Raw genomic sequence first — 19,566 nt, 5'->3', positions numbered from 1 at the left:
CACATCCCAGTTTCATGTTTCTAGAAAGAGCAAACTGCAAAGGCAATGCCTGGGAGAAAGAACTTCTAACTCAAGCTTCCTAAGGCTTCCCCCCCGCCGCCCCCCCCCCCCCCCCCCCCGACACTTATTTCAGGCACCTCTGACAAGCATATAGCATGTGCGCTACATTTAGAAAAAAACAGGATGGTAACAGTTACTTAGTTCTGGACCAGCTGGAATTTCCAATTGGTTTTCTCAAAGGAAAACTGTCCTTCTTTGTAATTGTTCAGCAAAGGATCATGCAAGTCCTGGAAACAAGATATGAACGTCCACAAGGGGGAAAAAAAGTACAAATCTTAACCATCTGGAGTGAATGTGTCCAAGCATTGAAGACCACTTGAGAATGTTGAGCAAGTGCCCTCAAGTGATGGAACAGCCAGAGACTTTAGAAGATCCCTAGATACACTGTCCTTGCTCATTACCTCGTTGTCTCAATCCAACTGAGTTTCAGCCATTTGACTTAAACCCAGTCTCAGTTCTCAGTGCACAGATATATTAGGATTTGAGTCCTAATGAAAAAAGAGACAAATGCTGGGTATCATCGTTACACCGATAACACAGCATCCTGTATGTTCTTGTGATTTCTCTAGAGGTATCACAAAGACACTACGCAACCCCACAGGAATGGGCCATTAAAGGACTGTGCAAATATCATGTCTTTAAGAAAGACACTGCAAAATTCTCTAAGATGTTGCTCAGTCAACTGAGTTAGAAATATCCCACTAGTAGGAGGCTAATGGCAGTAAGGAGGGGACGGAAGAAGACCAGAGATGGTCACAGATTTTTTCCTTTGCACTTGAACATTTTGATGACAACAACTTGTTTCACTCTGTGATCCAAGGAGAGAGACCTTCAGGAGGTCTGCCAGTGCTTCTCAACCAAAAATCAATATTCTTTTACCAAGGAGGAAAGGCTATCTCTCTGATGATTCTCCTTTGGTTAAGGTTTCTTCAACAGTAGTATCATCACTCCCTTACGCTAGATAAAACAATTGCTACCTGCAGCTAACATGAAGTTGGGCACATTTGCAATGTTGCAAGATACTTCAGAGAAATTCACTGGGGGATGACAATGTCAGCAATATCTTTTCCTTTCCTTAACACCATGCTCAAGCTTGTGAGAGGGAACCCAGCCCAAATTTGAGGCTTATTTAAAAGAAGAATCTTTGGTGAGATGAAAAAATGTTTCCTAGCTGACTGAAGGACATTTAGAAAAATTCTATTGCTCCAGAGTATGCAAACAGGTAGGAAAAAACCCCATCATCAGGTATCTCCTCTTCTCCCAGATCACTGAGCAGCACATAACTCCATGTCAAAAGCAGTATGACCACCAAAGCTCTCCCCAAAACACCCCACTGTCTTTATATGTAATCCATAAACCACGATGATCTCTGAGATCAATTCGAACAAGAGAGCAGACTGGTAACACACAGAGCTAAACTGTTGAGGATAAAGCATGTGAAGACCTGCATCTTTGAATCTCAGTGCTCAGAATTCTCAGTTTAACACACTCAAACACTCTACTGAAATTACCACATTTGGAAGCTTTTCTCCGCAAAGGCAAAAAATACAGAAAGAATACGGAAAGAGACAGCAATCAAACTGTGACAATGAAATGCTTTCCCTAGCTTGATTACCTTGTCAAAGTCAGGTTTATCTGAAGCATAACCCTTTGATACTTGGAGCCAAGACTACTGTCTTGTAGACAAGCTGGCACAGTTGGCACATGAACTAAAAGATCAAGTACAAGCAGCCCTCTGTTATTGCCTACACAAAGGGAACAATTACATTGGGTTGCGAAGAGTGCCAGGCTGATACAATTTTCTGAAGGTGTTATTCTCTAGAATCTGACTGTGATTTCTTAAAAATAAGCTTATAGCTCATGTAACTGTGAAGACAACATTGAAAATGTGAACTAGTATAAACCAACATGTTCCCAAATGTGAAAACAATCCCAAATCATATCTGTCAGAATGAAAACTCGCCAGTTCATCACAGCGATTGTTGATTTCGAAGACTAATATAATTTTTCAGCATTTAGTAAGCAATGCATTCTGATCATAGGATCATCAGGAAAAAGTCCAGTCTTATAAATGTAATATAGTCACGCTTGGTATTTGGCAAATGCATAAGATTGGACCCAGAATTATGCCACTCTCTCTCATCTCTGCTTTAACTTCCAGTCTGCATGCAGAGCAGCTCTCTCAGGACCAACAGCCAAGAGAGCTTAAGTCCAAGGCTTGGCAGTTTCTCAGTCTGCTGAAAGCAAGGCGGAAGCTTACTATTTGGGAAGAATATTATTCATTATGCCTATCACTAAGATTTAATAAATAAATACAAAGATCCTTACCAAAATGCCAGCTGTTCAATGTTAAAACAAAGCAAAATCGGCACCCTCGCAATTGATGGAAGTAAATTAAAATGAGCATTTCCAACATGGAATTCTGATTCCTCTGACATTGAAATGTCTTGCTCTTGGAATGTAAGCCGAATCATGACTGCCCTGGGTCACAGCTCCCTCCTCAAATTCCTCAGTAGCAAAACTCTTACCTAGAGCCGATCTCCTTTAGTTTCTTAGTTCAGTGCAGCCTTCTTTGATGGCAGCTTCATTGACAGCTCCGTTCCTAATTTTCACATTCTCTGCCTTCCCTCCTTAACTCTTGTACCCACTTCCAGTTAGAGGTGTCATCCCCCTGTCCCCCTCGCCCCCCAAAAAAACCCCAAAACCGCTAAGAGAAAAAGCATCAGGCCCTCAGCTTTCTGAATTAATTTTGGGGTACTGCATTTAAATGCCTTCTAAGTAGAATGAATATGTATAGTATATTTTAATTTGCCTTCTACTGGATAAATTTATCTCTTCCTGACTACCACATCTCCTTTCTCTGGGGAAAAAAAAATAAAAAGGAGCTCACCAATATTGCAGAAAGCAGAGCTTACTTTGAATACATCCGTGAGTTCCAGTTCTCATCTACCTACCATGTGTCAACCACTTGCACAAATTCTTGCAGTGTAAATTCTCAGGTGTGTAAGGTTAAGAGGGTCTGCGAGCGACTGCACATTGTATGAGCAACATACACGTATCAAGAAGAATGGGGCTCTTAGTGAAAACTGTCACCAGACCAAAATTCATCAGCTAAAACCACTGACTCCCCATTATTTTTGGGGTATCATGGCAATTTTTAGGATGCCATCAGAAAGGAGTTTTAACTCGTTATGGTAATTACCCACCGCAGGATCAAGGTTTTGTACTTGGCAAACAAGTACCAACTTTACATGAATGCTTACTTGTATTCATATTTATTCAGGAAGAAATGTCCCTATTGCCACACACAAACTTCCCCTGAGTTGTTTGGGTTTCTTTTTTAGCCGATTATTATATTTTATATTTTGGCATATGCAGAAGATGGCACAAATTCGTTCCTAACACACATTCAAATAAGAAGTTACTATCCATCATGTCAGGGTTTACTTCCAACGCTAGTTTGTGGAATAAGTTAAAATGTTGTTTAAGGAACCATTACGATATCAGCAATCCTGCCACAGATGGACGCTGTAGTTTTCCTCATTAATGCCGTTGCTGTTGAGAATGGCATGGAGCACACCTTGATTTTGTGCATGTGGGCATACATTGCCACTGCTCACGGAGCAGAAGGAATTTTGCAAGGCACATGGCAACATGCATCAGCCCACATGCTAAAAATCCTCAGGAAAACCATTACTGCACGTGTGCAGCAAATTGAGTTCCAAACGAAATGCTCAGGTAGAATTTTTTTCTCTCCCCATACCAACACTGCCTTCTCGCTACAAGGTAAAATAACTGTTCGTTAAGACGCATTTTTTGGACATGAGCCTTTTCGGAGACACTGAAGCAAACACCATCATTCTGACCTTTACACACTTCTGCTTTTCCTCCTTTATTGGGGTTTGGGGTTTTGTTGTGGTTTTGGGGTTTTTTTTTTGAAACAACCGTAGCACTTCGCTCAACTAGCGTTCCTTCAATAACCGAAAGGGCAAGGAGCGATACCTTGAAGCCGAGACCCCGCTCGACAAGTTTTAGACCAGGGCACGTCGCGGCCAAGTTACAAGACCTAAGGAAACCGAGGTTTGCAACGCCAACAGTGACACAGCCCCCCGAAAGCAGCAGCTGCGGGCTCCGCGCTGCCGCTCCCCCGGGGGCAGCCCCCGCCGTGGATGCGCGCTTCTCCCCCACCCCCGGTGTTCATCTCCGCTCGGCAGCGCGCTGCGGGAGCACACGGGGCAGGCACGGCTGCCCGCCGCGCCTTCCGCCCCCCGCCCCGCCGGCCCGGTGGCAACTCACCAGCCCACAGCACCGGCTCCGTCAGGCGTCTGGGACTCCGGCCGCCGCGCTGCCCGCCGCCGCCCCCCCGCCCGCCCCGGGAGCGCGGCGCCCCGCAGCGCCGCCGGGCGGGAGCCGCCGCCGCCGCCCGCCCCAGCGCCGGCGGAGGGGGCTCCGGCGAGGCAAGGGCTGACATAATCCTGCGAAAGCGGCAACCGCAGGCGCCGCCGGCTCCCGCCCGCCCCCCGGGGTCCGCTGCCGGCCCGTCTCCTCCCGGGAGGGGGACCCGCTCCGTGCTCCCGGCCCCGGACCCCGCTCCGGGCCGCACGGCGGGGCGGGGGCGGCGCCCGGTGGCCCCGTGCCCGGCCCCCCTTCCTCGCCCGGCCCTCCCCTGCCTCCCGGTCTCACCTAGGAGCGGCGGCGGGCTGAGCTGCCGAGCCCGGCGGGGGCGGGGAGGGAGGGGGCCCCGACGTCTGCTCCGCAGCCGCTACCCCTCCGCGCTGAGCATCTTTCCCCGCGCCCCGCGGTGAGTCAGGCAGGGAGAGCGCCGCGGAGCCGCGCACACCGGAGCCCCCGCCGCCCTCCCCGTCCAGCCGCCGCCGCGCGCGCCCCCGCCGGCACCCCCCTCCCCCCTCCCCGCCTTCCGCGGGGGCGCGCGCCTGCGCTCCGGGCCGCGCAGCCCGCGGGGGGGAGGGGGGGCGGGGCGCGGGGAAGCGCGGAGCGGGGCGGGGGCGCGCGCGCGCTCACCGCGGCTCGGTGCGGTCCCGGCGCCGCGCGGGCTGCGGCGGGCGGGGAACTGCCGCGGCGCCTCCCCTCTGCCCCCGCCGTTACTATGGATATGGGCCCTGCCTCTCCTCCGCGCCCACCCGCGCAGGCGGGCCGGCAGCGCGGCGGGGCGCTCCGCAGGGCGCCGCTGCCCCGGGCCTGGCGGGGGCCGCGGTGCGGGGCCGGGGTGTCTTGGGGGCCGCGGGAGCCACCGGCGAAACTCCGTCCCTGCCGCCGGCTGGCGAACGCCTTCCCTTGGTCCCTCGACACAACCACTTTTTTCCTTTTTTAACACTAGCGTCTAAATAAATCTTTGCCGAGCTCAGATCCGTGCGTTAATACGAACAAACAAGCATCCCACAGGATTGTTTACTTCGGTAACTGCATCCCATTAAGCAGCACCCGCGCTGTCTCATCAGGGGAATAAAATACAAAAGATAACGCCCCTGCAATTTAACTTTACAAAATGTCAGAGGACAGAGTTGCACTTTCGGTCCCCCATGGTGGCTCTTATCTCTTACTCCGCTCCCCCGAGGAAGTTACACACTTGATGGCTGAGCACGTTATCTGACAGGCTCAGCCAGCGGAGCCTGGAAGGAACGTTTTACCGTGTCAAAAAATCCCACTCTCTTACGGCAGGTAAAGTGATGGGGAGCAGCCAAAGTGATGGGGAGCAGCCAGTTCCTAAAGCAGCCGGCGTGTCTCTGGCCTGCTCCCACAGACCTGTCCAAGAAGCCAGCTGGTGGGGTGCTCCGGGCCCTGGTCCTGCCTTTGGAGCTACCAGGTCTCAAGGAGCTTTTCTGTCTTCCCTGGAATAAAGAGGCTAAATAAAAAAGTGAAAGAAAAAATTGTCACTCTCTTGACACGGTTTTACACAGCCAGTTCACAGTGCTGAAATTCACAGTGATTTCCAGCCTCTGCGAGAGGAAGAACACGGCTGAATGATGCAGAAGCTGCAGCTGAACACCAGCAAGGCAAACCTCCCAAGCACACATAGGAGCCCACAGTCTAAACTTCTCGGAGACCTCACGTTAATTAAATGTAGAAACCTAATTCACCAGCCCTTTTGTTTGGCATGTCCAACTGCATGTGCTTATACAGAACGTCAAGCATAGATGGCTTCAGGCACCAAAATAAATCCTATTTGAGGCTCTGAGTGTATGTCCCTGAGAGCGTTAATTAGGTCTTAAACTAGTGTGGGGCTGCATTTTTTCAAAAGCAAATCTTTCAAGAAGTAAATGACCACATTCATAAATGGTTCTCTTGGTTATAAACAGCGTTGGTAACACCCTTTCTCTACAAAAAGCACAGCTGGGACATGCACATGGCCACCGAGCTCAGCGATGTGTGTAACGGGTCAGCTGGATTGACTCAAGACAGCCATAACATAGTGAATGCGCCAGTACCCGTGTGAGTAAAGGCAGTAGAGTAAGTTTTTCTATGAATCACTAAGAGCAACTGTTGAGTATTTAAGAGCTGAATGCTTAAAGTAGTAATGCAAGCTCCAAGAGATACAGTTTTCTGTAACATAACTGATTTTAATTAATTAGCCCTGCCAAATTAATGTCAGGGAACTCTAAGCGTTAATTCAAAAGCACATCTTAGGATGAGGTTTGGAAAGTTATTTTAACGAAATACTCTCTGCTGCTTTGCATGGCTCATTTTTTTTCAATAAAATCTTATAGATGCAGTCTGGTATTTACATAGATGTGATGTAGCCCATATGGAAAAGGACTGAACAGAATACAAAAGTTTAGTTTCATCCTGATGAGGAGAAAACAAACATTTTGCAATGTTTCCTAAATAGAATTCCAAAGATTTAGACTGTAAATATGAAAATTGCCATTTCAAAACATTTCTTTTTCAACTTTTCAAAACATGTTAATGCAGTATAAAATATTACACCTAAATGGTCAGTGTCGTTTGTGTTCTGACATCAACAGATCTTTTCAAAGCCGACATTTTGGCAGTATTTCCTTGAAATGTCAAATGTTTATGCATTTGACCAAACTTTCCCAATACCTTGGATCTCCACATCTCTATCCCTCCAGCTAACAAGACTTTCTGCAGTTCCAACTCACTTTGTTGTGGATTTGTGATCTGCTTTGTAAATTGGAAGATCTTTAGTATAGGTGGGATGTGATCCATTAACAGCTTTCTGAGTTAGGACCGATACTTTAATGGAATTGCTAAGCCAGAGGAGGAACAAGTTAGGGATGTCAGCATGAGCCCAATGTGATGCTGGCAGAGCGTGGTAGAAGTGCCAGCTGTTTTCTATACCTGCCGTAAACCTCATTACTTCCATTGATTGTAACATATTGCAGACTATAGCAGCTCTGCATGAAGGAAGCAAGTGTGTAACAACTAAGAAGTCCCAGGAAAGGATGAAGGTTTCTAGCAAGGTGGTGACAGAAAGGGCATTTTTAGAAATTTAGAAGCTCGATGAGGAGGCAAACGTGAACCCAGGTTGCTGTACTGTTTTGACAGAGAAGATCTGCATGATTTCAGCACGAGGTACATCGCCCGCTCAGTCACTCCACCTGCATCTTGCCTGGATGCCTTTCCAGACCCTAAGGTCTGACCACCTGTAGCTGTGTGGGTGTCAAGGCTGTGTCAGCAGCAAGTGAGACATACCTGCACCTGCATGCAGTCATCATGCATGCGGTCATCAGCCAAGACAGCTGTACCTGATGCTCTCACCCTGCTCTTGTTAGGGAATCCAAGAGAACAATGGCTACCCTGCGTCCTGACAGGACCAGGTAAGTAAAGATAAAAATAAATGAAGTGCTGGACCATTCACCTCTGTCATAGCAGGAATGTATGTTAGGATACTCCACAATCTGTTCTGTCAGGGAGATCTGTTACTATAAAGAGAAAAATTTTGCCTCCCTCATGGCCATGAACAGGCCGTTTTTTTCAGTTAATGTTCTTGTGGATGTTACAGATTGGGCAGAAATGGGGTGTGAGACGTGGGGACTGTTGACGTGCTGCAGTCCTGGTTTGAGGGCTGCGTGGGCCACTGGGCGTTTCAACAAATGTGGTGGTCTTGTCCTGCAGGCAGATTAACAATTTATTTTAGCAATGCAGATCCAGTTAGAAGGTACAGGGATGCATTTAATGAGTTTTAGCAAATATTTTTGAAAGCCTCAAAATCTTAGATGTGTATGTTGAGGCCAGACTGTCAGTGGATGGATCTGCTCAGATCAGAAATATATTTTTTTTTTCTTAAAAATTCCCTGTGTTTTTCATTGAACTGATCAGCAAAGTATGCTGATGTGCTGATCACAGTGATCAAAGCTTGGTCCAACACTTCATTTATCCGTACATCTGTGTAGATGACTATGAGGAGCTACTCTGGTGGCCACGATTCTTGTAAGGAATTAAGCAGCTTGCTTTCTCTTTTACAGCAATTGGGAAATCCTGTCAAATTGCTTGTTCTTGTGTACGGCTTTGGAATTTTTTGGGTGCCACTATACTTTCCTGCAAGCTTCATCCATTGCAGTTGATTTGTGGTCCTAGTTCTCTTAGCTGATGTGATGCTAGAGGGAAACTCCTAAATCCTAAAAGTGGGAGAACAGTAGGTACCATGTGATTCTCCTAACCTGGCAGTGGCTTAGGCTGAGCTGCAGGGGTTCAGCTAGGGTGTATTACGTGATTTCAGGTGAGCAGGGCTAGTTGTTAACTAGCCTTATGGGAAAAGACTACCATTGTCATATTTGCCTAAATCAAAAAAATATCTGACCGGTGGGGTAGCACAATGAGGAAGTCTCCATTCCTAGAGGATGGCTAGAACTGGATCTGGTTTCCTATACTTGTATTTCTATCTATAGGTACCTTAAATTCAGGTACTTTGGGGCACTTCTCATTATTGTGGAAACACCTGTAGGCATAAACATTCATGATTACAGACTCTAGACCTGAGTCACCTCCATGTGAAAGCAACAGAAATGTCTTATACAGATAGATTTCAGAAATCGGAGGGTTAGATTATTTCTGGAAAAGGATCATCTTACTCTATAGAATAAAACACCATTTTAAATAAAGAAGTCAGTTATCACATCCATAGAGTGAATTACAGCCCAGATTTCCCACGCTCAAACAATGGGTATCACCATACTGCTCTTTGATGAACAAGTCAAAACAGACATAGATTTTAAACAAAATGGCCCCTAACAGTTACTTTTCCTATTGACTAACAATGTTACACATCCTTTCATGGAAAATGAAAACTGTTGGAACAAAAGAAGGAATTTTTTTCTACTTAAAATTCATTGATAATAAACACAGCTTCATACTGGGAATTTTTAGTAATAGAAAATTATTGTCCTTCAGCAATTAAGTTATTTTTGAAAATAAATTGAAGCAGCTTCTTTTTAGTAAAATTTAAAAATATTATATCCCGATTGTTCAAGTAACTTCTGTACAGCTGAAAAGTTCTGTGTTATAATAACTTGACTCTTTGTTAGAGATAAAGATTTGCTAATTTGAACTGCTTGGCTGATATCCATACCCTTTAATGGCTGATAATCTATCAAGGGATCTAGAAAGTCAGAACAAGACAAAATTCATTCTTGTTTGCATATAGGGAAGTGATCTTTAGTAAAGAGCAAGATAAAATGATTTAAAATAATTAATAGGACTGGTTTTACAATCCTTTCTTAGAACCAAATACACTGACTTTGAATTTTCTGACTACAGACTGAGCAGATCGACTTCATACCGTAGGTTATTATAAACACACATAAATGCAACAGCATTCAGATACTGAGCTAAAATAATTGTTTAGGTATGTTTACTGAGCAAGCAAAATCATATTGTGAATCCAATAGATAAACAAAAAAGTTATAGAAATTTTTACTGGTAAATTATACTTGCCAAAATGAGATGTCAAAAGACCCTAACAGCTGGCTAAGGGTGAGTATACAGGTGAAAAAGGACTCAGGGGAGAGGGAGAGCTGCAAACAGAAGTCTGTTATTAGTTATGTGCTATACATGGTCCTTAAGGAAAGTTAAGAACACAATGAAGACTATGCACTTGGTAAAATATATGTACATAATTCTCATGATATATAACTTGACAGAGACTGCAACACTTCCGACAGTGCTGTAACAAATCAAGACAAAGGGAATACGCTTATTGAAGATAGATGAAGAAGCTGTGTTGGCTTGGGTAAGAAGCAGGGCCTCGAAGTTTAAAGTGGGGAAGAGAAAGGAAGTTGTCATCTTTTGAACACAGAACGCTAACAGAATGCTGTTTCAAACAGGGAAATCTCATGGGGAATTTACTGCCAGTCCTGCAAGCTGGCTTTATTTTCAGCTCTGGGTCAGCACTCAGAGGATGGGATCTTGCTGTATAGGACAAACACTTCTGATAGCTTAAATATCCTAGCGGAGAAAAGTTAAGAACTAGAAAGAAATCTAGCTATTATACTAAAACCAGGGTTTTCTTCATACATTTCTTTTAATTCCAATCTCATCATTAGAAGAAGCTCAAGAGCCTATGTTTCAACATTTAATTCAGCAATAATTCAGAATTAACTTTGATTTTTATTCTTAAAACTGTCCAATGGTGGAGAGGAGTCCAAAGAAGGTGATAAATTTGGACAATACAGTCTCTTTGGAAATAGTAAGTCCAAATAAAGTTGTGTGGGCGTGCAGTTATTGCAGGACCCAAACCCAAACAGATAACTGGAGCTATCTTCTGGAATTGCTGGAGTCTCTGCAGGTGCTGCGGTGCACCAGGGTTTGGTGGGGAATTCTCACGGGCAAAAATATATTATGCTTCCTACCGTCCCCCCGGACAATCTCCTGTGTCTTTTAAAACAACTTAAACATCCATCAAAGAAGAAATTTAGTCTCTGAAGATCACCCAAATGGGCAAATAGAGGTGTGTCTCTCATACAGACTCACACGTCTGGTTCTTGCTTGCTGAGTACTAGTACCAGAGCGCCAAAGAATGCAGTAACTACAAACCACCTTAACCTGCCTTTGAATAAAGTCTCAAGAACTGAGCTGGGCAATTACTGATGGTGTGGTGGTTATAAACATGGAATATTTGTAAAGACAGTTTCTCTGAAGCAGAAGACAGCACAAGGAAGTGCTTCAGATAGTACAGGTTTGAGGCTGTTTCTGTTTATTTCACTAAAAGGACCCCAGAAGTGAGGAGGCATTGCAGCTCAAATTGATGCAAAAATATACAAAAATAGTTTCTAAAACACTGTACAGAATCTAGTTTGAAGGGTCTTTAATCTTCCATATGGAATATCCATAAAGTATAATCTGGTTGCATGTTGATTAGTGATTCCTGAAATGTTCAAAAGAAACAAGGAAATTTAGGAAAAGTACCTAGATCCATTTTATTCTTGTGATCACAATGGTTTTTCTACTTTTGACTAACTAGAAAAGAAAATAAAGAGAAGAATGAACATGTATAATCTAATGTGTGATCAGAAAGCAAAGCAATGAAAAAGAGTGAAAATCTGCTGTTAATCCTGACTAAGAAATGTATAAAGTGGAATATTACCTTGGAATTATAGAACAGAGCATTATATATAATCAGATAACTATACAGGGACCCATGAATTGAATGTATGTGAATGTTACTGTTCATGTTTTTATTGGGAGGAAGGAAGCAATAATGAAGTATTGAACTGAAGTAAAGAGACGCCTGGCTTGGCCAGTTGGTGGTCTTTGTTTGGAAAAAGCAAGCATGAAATCATAAAAATTGTTTTGTTCTATTATTCCTCTTGTAAAGGTACTATTTTTAAAACTTGTAAGTCACAGAGGAAGGAATAAGTGGTTCACAGAGAGTTAGAGAGAGAAGGCTAGTTGAGAAAACTAATTTTGAGCTGGACAGTACGGTTAGTCTGAAAATACCATGAGATGATCAACTTTGAAGAGAAAGGAAACTTTCCTAGACTTTATAAATGTACGTGTGTGCATGCAGAATGCATAACAACACTGAATATATGGCTTCAAATGTATATTTAATGGCAATGTAAAATGCATATGCATATTTAAAATATTGAAATACTGAATATTGGTATTGGTGTCAAAGGCCATGCTGCAAATAATTACTGTATTGTAATGGTGGCCATAATGTATTTGTGCTGTTCAAATATAAGATACAAACGGTCTATTTCTGAGACTCTGCAGTGTAAAATTTGTCGATTTATTATTAACAGATTGATAGATGGATTACGAAGTAAACTGATCAGAAAAAAGTCAGAAGTTAATCAAAAGACACACAGTATCATAGTATGTAGCCTATCTGGATATCCTAATATATTGATAAATGCAGTTTCTTAAAATACTGAGTTTTTATTTGGAAAATCTAGTCAAAGAGTTTCTTCCTGGAATGGTGTTTTGAATAAGTAAAATAAAATTAAATACTCCATTTTAATAACTTCCTTTTTTTTTCTGAGTCAAAAAAACATTGACTATCTTTCCGAACCAGTGACTTTCTCACAGGATCTATAATTAAGATTTCTACTTTTCCCAGAAGAGTAGAGTCCCTCAAGGTCTGTGTTTCACTACAGTACGAGATTCCTTCTGAACAAGTACCATGGTGAATCAGAGGAGTCACTAGGCGACGAATTATTACAAAGTATGTCTATAAAGACTGATCCCACGTGAAAATGAATGCGAGAGGCTTTCAAAGTACAATGCTATTATTCTGTTTTGACTGAAAAATCAAAACAAACATCTGGGTATGTCCAAAAAATATTTCAGAATATTTTCCCCATTACATATTTTGTGATTTCAGTTTCTTGCCATGAATCAGAGTTAAAAGACAATTTAAAGTTACATAATATTCACCAGATAAAAATCTTAATTTTATAATTGTAAGAAAAAAAATCTATTTAAATTTTAGGAAGTAATCAAAGACAAAACAAAACATTGTAAAAATACACACCCACATTAATGATTCAGAAATTTCATATCTTTTAGGGCCAGAAGGGATTGCTACATAACAAATGCAAAGCAAATGTACAATGACCTTTAATTCTTTTCCCAGGATCAAATATAGATTGATCCCATGGTAATATTTCACACCACTGCAAAAGAGAGAAATGTGTAATTTTTCTATATTAAGATACTGGAATGTCATACCATAAGACAATTTATGGCAAAGAGGATGATCTAAGGAACCTGCCTCTGATTATGGGAACACCTGTATGCAAGAAGGGGGTTAATATGCACACTTCTGAGCTCCTCAGAACAAGATCAGCTCTTGCTGTTCTGTGGTTACACCTGACTGACACGAGTAAGCCAGGGGAGTGAATTTCAGAGCTCTCCCGGCTGCTGCCCCTCCTAACATCACTCTTAATTTTCTCCTTATATTGGCATTTTCTTCCTCCTCATTTGTAGGGTTCCCTTTAGGCTCAGATGTTATTTTTCACTCGCTCTGCAAAAGCACAACCCAAATACTGAGCAAGATGGCTATGCGGTACTCGACAGTGATCAAAGATCAGAGAAGTGTCTAGGGACACAGTATTTAAAAGGATGTGCTCTGGCCAAGGAAGCTGAGTAGACTGTAGCTGAACGGAGATGTTTAGGAAAACAAGATCTATGTGGGATTATAGAGTTAAGGAGGTGCCATGCGAAGGAAAATGACATAACAGGAACTGTCTACAAATAATTAAATCATGTCATAAAGTAGGCCATTTTTTGGATTAATCAAAGAAGACCGAGGAACTCATTTAACATGTAGAAGGTAAAATTCAGGTTACACATTAGGAAAGTCCGTAATATCTGAACAAGTAAGTGTTCATATGCAAAACAGAGTCTGCCATCACTAGCTTGAAGCGAAAAACTGTTCAAGGAGTCGTTGATTTCTTGGGGTGATTTAGAAATAATTTAGAAATAAACCCAGTGCTTTATAAGAGAAAGTATCAGGTGACCCCTAGAGGTCACCTCAAGCCCAAGCAACTCTGTAGTCTCAATAACCTACAACTTTAGTTAAAAGGCAACAAAAATGTGACTGATTTACACCTTTGTATTGTATACAATTATACTGTATTTTAACCACCCTCTAGGTACTTATATATATTTACAACTATGTATGCAAACCATTCATTTTCATAAATGTTTTGCTTCAAGTACTGTTATAATAAGGACATTTGTGTAACCTTATAAACAGAAAATGGTGATTTATGGGCATGAGCAAATGAAAAGCAGACCAAAAAGGCAAATTATGAAAGAATACATTTGGGTTCTTAAATAACAAGTTTTGAAAGGCTGTACAAATTAAATATAAAGTGCTATAACATTGAATTGCTCATGATAGTGTCTACTTAGTTCCCAACCTTGTAATACACATTGTGGTGGGACAATCACTCCCAGCATGCCTGCAAAGGCCAGTCCCTGGGAACTGGCATTGGTTGTTGCATATTTTCATCCATTAAAAACATTTGTAAGAAATTACTTCTTTCCTTCTTCCATTTCATATTCTTTTCTTTGGAGACCTTTCCAATTTCCTTCTCTTTTCTAATGAGCTTTTGTGGACAATGGGAATACACTTTTTTTCTCTTTAGGTGCTACTTGTTCCTCCCAAATATGTGTTAGGTGGTGTCAATTTTAGCAATCACATTTTTGTCAAGGTAAAATCTTATAGATGCTTCAACTCATCATTTTTAAATACCATTCATAATTACCTATTCAAATTATTTATTTAATTTGGAGTAGTATTAACTACAAAGGCCAGAAGGGCTGTTAATTAGCTGTTAATTAAATCTGAAGGTCTGATAGTTTTTATGAATATGGTTTCAGCATTACATCAGCACTCCATGGTGTGCATGGCAGTAGGGATGTAGAAAGGGCCTCAAAGACAGAAATCTCTCAGGAGGAGATGTGACATAATTTTCTATTCGTCCATTTGTGATGGGATGAATGGACATATCGGAGGCTGGAGTTTTTAGAAAATGGATTTGGCTACCCAGAAGGAGACATAAGCAAGGCAGCCAGGTCAATTCAGAGTTTTGTTAGCAAAATTCTGTCAGATGATAAAGTATCCCCCCTGCCCCGCCCCCCGCAATTAGAAAGAAAAGAGAGAGGAGTTCAGCTGGCTGCATGACTTAGCTTGATTCACCAGTTTTTAATGGTACCAGTATCTATATTAAAATATGAGCACAAAACAAACTGCAAACTCTTAAGTATAAGCACAGCAAAATGTAACTCTTTGGTAATCCATCTTTCTGGACAGTTTAGTCTGAAAGTTTTTTTGTCCAACAGCCTGAAGTCTACCTATACCTTTGGGGTCCAATACAACCTCACCTACAGCAAAAAGGTTTGAGTTCCTTTTTGTACAAGTTTTTCTCAGACATTCTGTTGCTTTCATGTTGTTTCAGGTGGAATGGGGCAAAATATCAGCGAATCTTGAATGGATACTGCTTTTGTTATACTTAGCGGAACCTGGGCATACCAGAAAGAAACCCTGCTAAATTATTTTTTTCTTCAATAGTGCACAATTTTGATAGTTATTTTTTCATTAGAATATGGGAAGATTCACTGGTTACAATTTTTATCTTCACCTATGAATCTATAATAGCAATGGCAGGTGGTGATAATGAAACATTAGCTTTCACGGCATCAGAAAAGGTAACTCCGGGATAATCAGCATTTTGAAGTTGTTTTCCAATCTGGAGCATGAAATCAAGCTGCTTCTGTTTACCATTGATACAGGCAGTTTTGTTGTTGATAAATAAATATAATGTTTATAACCTTCTGCAGTATTTAAGTAACAGATATATCAACTGGTACTTACTCAAGTAAAACACTGTGTCTTATCAAGTAAGTGACATCTTTTAGAGGCCAAATCACTAAAGCCAATTATAACATGAAATCAATTTTAACAATTTATTGACTTCTGCTAAAGAACCTAATGAAAGAAAATCTTAAATAAACATATTGAGTTCAAATAGAAAATCTTAATAACATTCATAATACTTTCAAATTTGGAACCTATTTTTTCTATTTCTTTTTCCTAATACCTTGCATTTTTGCTGTATGCACACCACTACAGATCTTAGCAAATAAAGAATAATGGAATTACAGAAAAAAATAAAATTACTTTTTACCAATCTGCAGTGTGGCATAGTGATTAAAGCAAGTGGGCCATGCCACTGGAGCAACCTACCACAACTACAGGATTATTCAAAAGCAAAACACTTTTCGTAGGTCTGAACCTAGAGAGGAACAGAACCTTCCTGGGTAAAAATAAAAGGGAAAATATGCTAATACCTCAGTAAAGATGCTCAATCTGTTTTTGATAGACAATTAAGGTGAAGAAAACTTGTTCCTACAAATCTACTTACTTTCTTTTTAGCTTTTCTTTAGAAGTTACTGCTTTCTTGGGATTTATGTAGAAATTAGTTCAGCTTTACTATTTTTGCATACCGTTTTATAAAAACACAAACTGTTGTGTTATCTGTAATTATTTTTTGCATCCGCTGTTGCATAATCAACAGTGGATAAATCAATATCTCTACATTTTCTCTTCCTTATGTTAGCAGCAGCTGAAATAGTGATTAGTGGAATGAAATATCCTGTATGTTACTGGGTGAAAACTTACGTTAGCTTTTTCCACAGGTATACTCAGACCTAACTATAATAGCTGGTTTCCAGAATTACAGTTCTCATATGAAAAACTAACTTTTGCTGATATTTTAGAAATATAAAATAAAGTATATTTCCTTACCTCTTTTAGCAGAATGGAAGCCCAGTAATCTTTCAAACTTGAAAAATTCATTTGTTGCTCCATATTTTTCATATTCCAGGACAAAACATTAAGTTTCTTTTCCTCCTTTCCCTGTATTCTTCATTACCTCCATTACAGTAGTGTCTAGTGGCAGACTTCACGTATTTCTCTAGCTAGGCCTACTGCCAAACAGGCAAAAAATCCCCAAAGCTGTAACAAGTAAAGCAGCCTTGTAGTGGGTAAAAAAGAAATAAAGAAAAGGATGAAAGCATCAGGATAAGATTCTGTCTAAATGAAAAACTTGTGGTCAGCATGGGATACTTTAAACTAGGTCTTAAGCAATGACAGAGCAGCAAAGGCTAATAATATTGCCCAACTCTAAGATCTGGGCAAAGAGTTGCCAAAAGCCAGAAGTCCAGGCTGGGGTCAGGGTAGTCTTCATGAAGCAGAAGATTGCCTTTCCAGGAGAAAAGTAATTCAGTTAGAAAGAGAAACTGGATGATTCATTTTCATGGAAATACTTTGGTTTATCATGTTTGGATAAATGAAGGTAGTCACAAGAACTATTTACGGTTCTTATTCCCCAGGCAAGACTGCTGAGGAAAAAGTGATTCAGATGAGTTAACTAATTGTTGTCATGGTTCTCCAATGAAGGCCAGTTTTGAGATAAGAAAGGAAAAAAATCTTACACCCAGAATGAATTTCCAGTAAGAAGCTTCCCTGAAAAAGAAGTTCCTGACCCTGATGGAAAGACTGGATCAGTAAGATAGCACAAATACTACTGTAAGACATTTTGGGTGTGTTAAATGACAAGGAACTCCCCAGCACATCTAAATGAGTGTCGCCTGAGCATCGTTTTCTTACAGACCAGTTAGCTGCTCAACACTTTTGTCTCTCTGTGCTGAAAATGTCACTCGGCTTCTAAGTATCTGAACATGGTTGGTCCTGGAAATGGTGACTCAATCTGAGGCCACAGTTGCATATTTCTTAGCGCTATAAAGCACTGATTTAATGACACAGAAACCCCACCAAAACCATGAGCGTCAAAGCAGTTAGAAAACAGCTGATGCCAACTTCATACACAACAGACTTTTTCAATATCCTTGCCTCAGTTTTTATGTGATCTTTTCTTCTGAATATCAGGGAAAAGGGTGCTAAGACTGGCCCAGATGACAGCCTACACTCTGCTGCAGCATGAGTAAGGAGATTTCACAGTTCAGAACAAAAATATTCTTTTTTTGGTATTCTATTTCTCCCCCTCGGACCCCCTCCTTTACAGAGCAGCCATCCCTCACTGCACTCAGAAAAACAAGAAACTGAGAAATCTATCACATGTATTTGGGGTAATATGTACCTTCCTGATAGGCCTCTAAAGATTTCTGAAAATCCATATGCATTCAGAACTGACCATACAGGATGAAAATGTTGAAGTGTTTTATATTTTTACAGATTATTGCAGGTTATGGTCTACTGGAATCATAGTTAAACAGCTTTTAAATTTATCACTTGGACTGTGTAGTTGTCAGATCTTAATAATTGCAGTCCTCTTTATTGTGATGGATCTCCTGTAAGGAAAACCCATAACACTGCACAAAATGCTTTTGGTTGTTTAATGAATGGTGCTCTTCCTTGTGAGTAAATAACAAATTAGAATACAAACCACAGGCCGTATTATATAAACATTATACTTAATTACTTGGAGTCGTAAGGGGAAAAATAACTTTTTTTAAAACTTTCCCAGAAAGCAGATAAAATTTGCTGACTGACTCTTAGTTTTGATAATTTGATTCACTTTATTCACTAAATTACCTAAATTGTGTAATTCTTATACTTTTTTAATTTGATACATCACTAACTCTTTAATCATTATCAGATTTTTTGTTACTTACCCTTCTTTTTCTGCCTATTCGCCACATTTGTTTTCTGTATCTTACATTCTCTGATCTGCACTTAAAACTTCTTTTGAAAAGTTATTTTAATTTTTAAAAAATAATCAGTTTGTAGTAATGTTAAAATACATATGAGGTGAGTATATTCCAGATAATTGTATGAAGCACTTGATCTTAATTACAAGTCAGAATTTATGAAAGCTCCTAATGAGATATCAAGAATTTTGGTGAAAATGTACTAAGATTTTACCAGTTATACTAATTTACTGGAATTTTAATTAATACATTTGTCTAGAAGCATTTTAGTAAAGGAATATGGACACTCACAGGTAGTTATCCTATCATATTAAGCAAACACTTTGACATTAAATTTCAGTAGTGATAAAATACAAAAATACTGTTAAAAGGATCAGAGCATCTAAATAAAAAAGGTTGGAGAAAAACCAGCAGCAATGAGACCCTACTTTATAGTTTTTCTGGGAATAAGCACTGAAATAAACAGGACTGATTCTGTGCATGGTTGCAGGACAGAAGCTTAAGGTGGTGAAAAAGTACCAGCAGTAAAGGGAAACTGAATACATATGAAATATTGCTGGGAACTCTGTATTAGTCTGAAATGCATTTTTATTACATCTTCCAAACCATTAGAAGGTTTAACCTCTTGGGAAATTTTCATTAGTTGTACAAAAAAATGCTGTCAGCCAGCTTCTCTTTTCCAGTTAGGATACCTCTCAAGAAACTCTGTGTAGCTGCTGGCTTTGATCTTTGTCCTATTATTTTAGTCACATGCTTCCTCTCAAAGAGTCTGATAATATCCACTTTATGATAAAAATAATTTAACTGCCAAATGAGAACTCCCCTGATAAATGTAGAGTTTCT

General features: G+C 40.9%; 1 protein-coding gene across 9 annotated transcripts in view; it reads right to left on the bottom strand.

Annotated features, from left to right (window-relative positions):
* The window catches only part of ANKS1B (ankyrin repeat and sterile alpha motif domain containing 1B), a 441,694-nt gene that overhangs the window by 85,291 nt on the left and 336,837 nt on the right, over positions 1 to 19,566 (bottom strand). Inside the window, exon 1 of one of the 9 annotated variants that reach the window (XM_037390602.1) lies at positions 4,744 to 4,948. The exons of 7 other annotated variants lie outside the window; for them this stretch is intronic. The gene's annotated coding sequence lies outside the window, so the exon portion shown is untranslated. Of the gene's footprint in view, positions 1 to 4,356; positions 4,445 to 4,743; positions 4,949 to 19,566 lie in introns of those variants that run through there. One more of the 9 variants, XM_037390604.1, reaches the window with a different exon arrangement.

This window comes from Falco rusticolus, chromosome 5 (genome assembly GCF_015220075.1).
Source record: "Falco rusticolus isolate bFalRus1 chromosome 5, bFalRus1.pri, whole genome shotgun sequence".
In the NCBI taxonomy this organism is placed as follows: Eukaryota; Metazoa; Chordata; class Aves; order Falconiformes; family Falconidae; genus Falco; species Falco rusticolus.
Note: the sequence above shows the minus strand (reverse complement) of the source record. Positions and strands in the feature narration are given on the sequence as shown.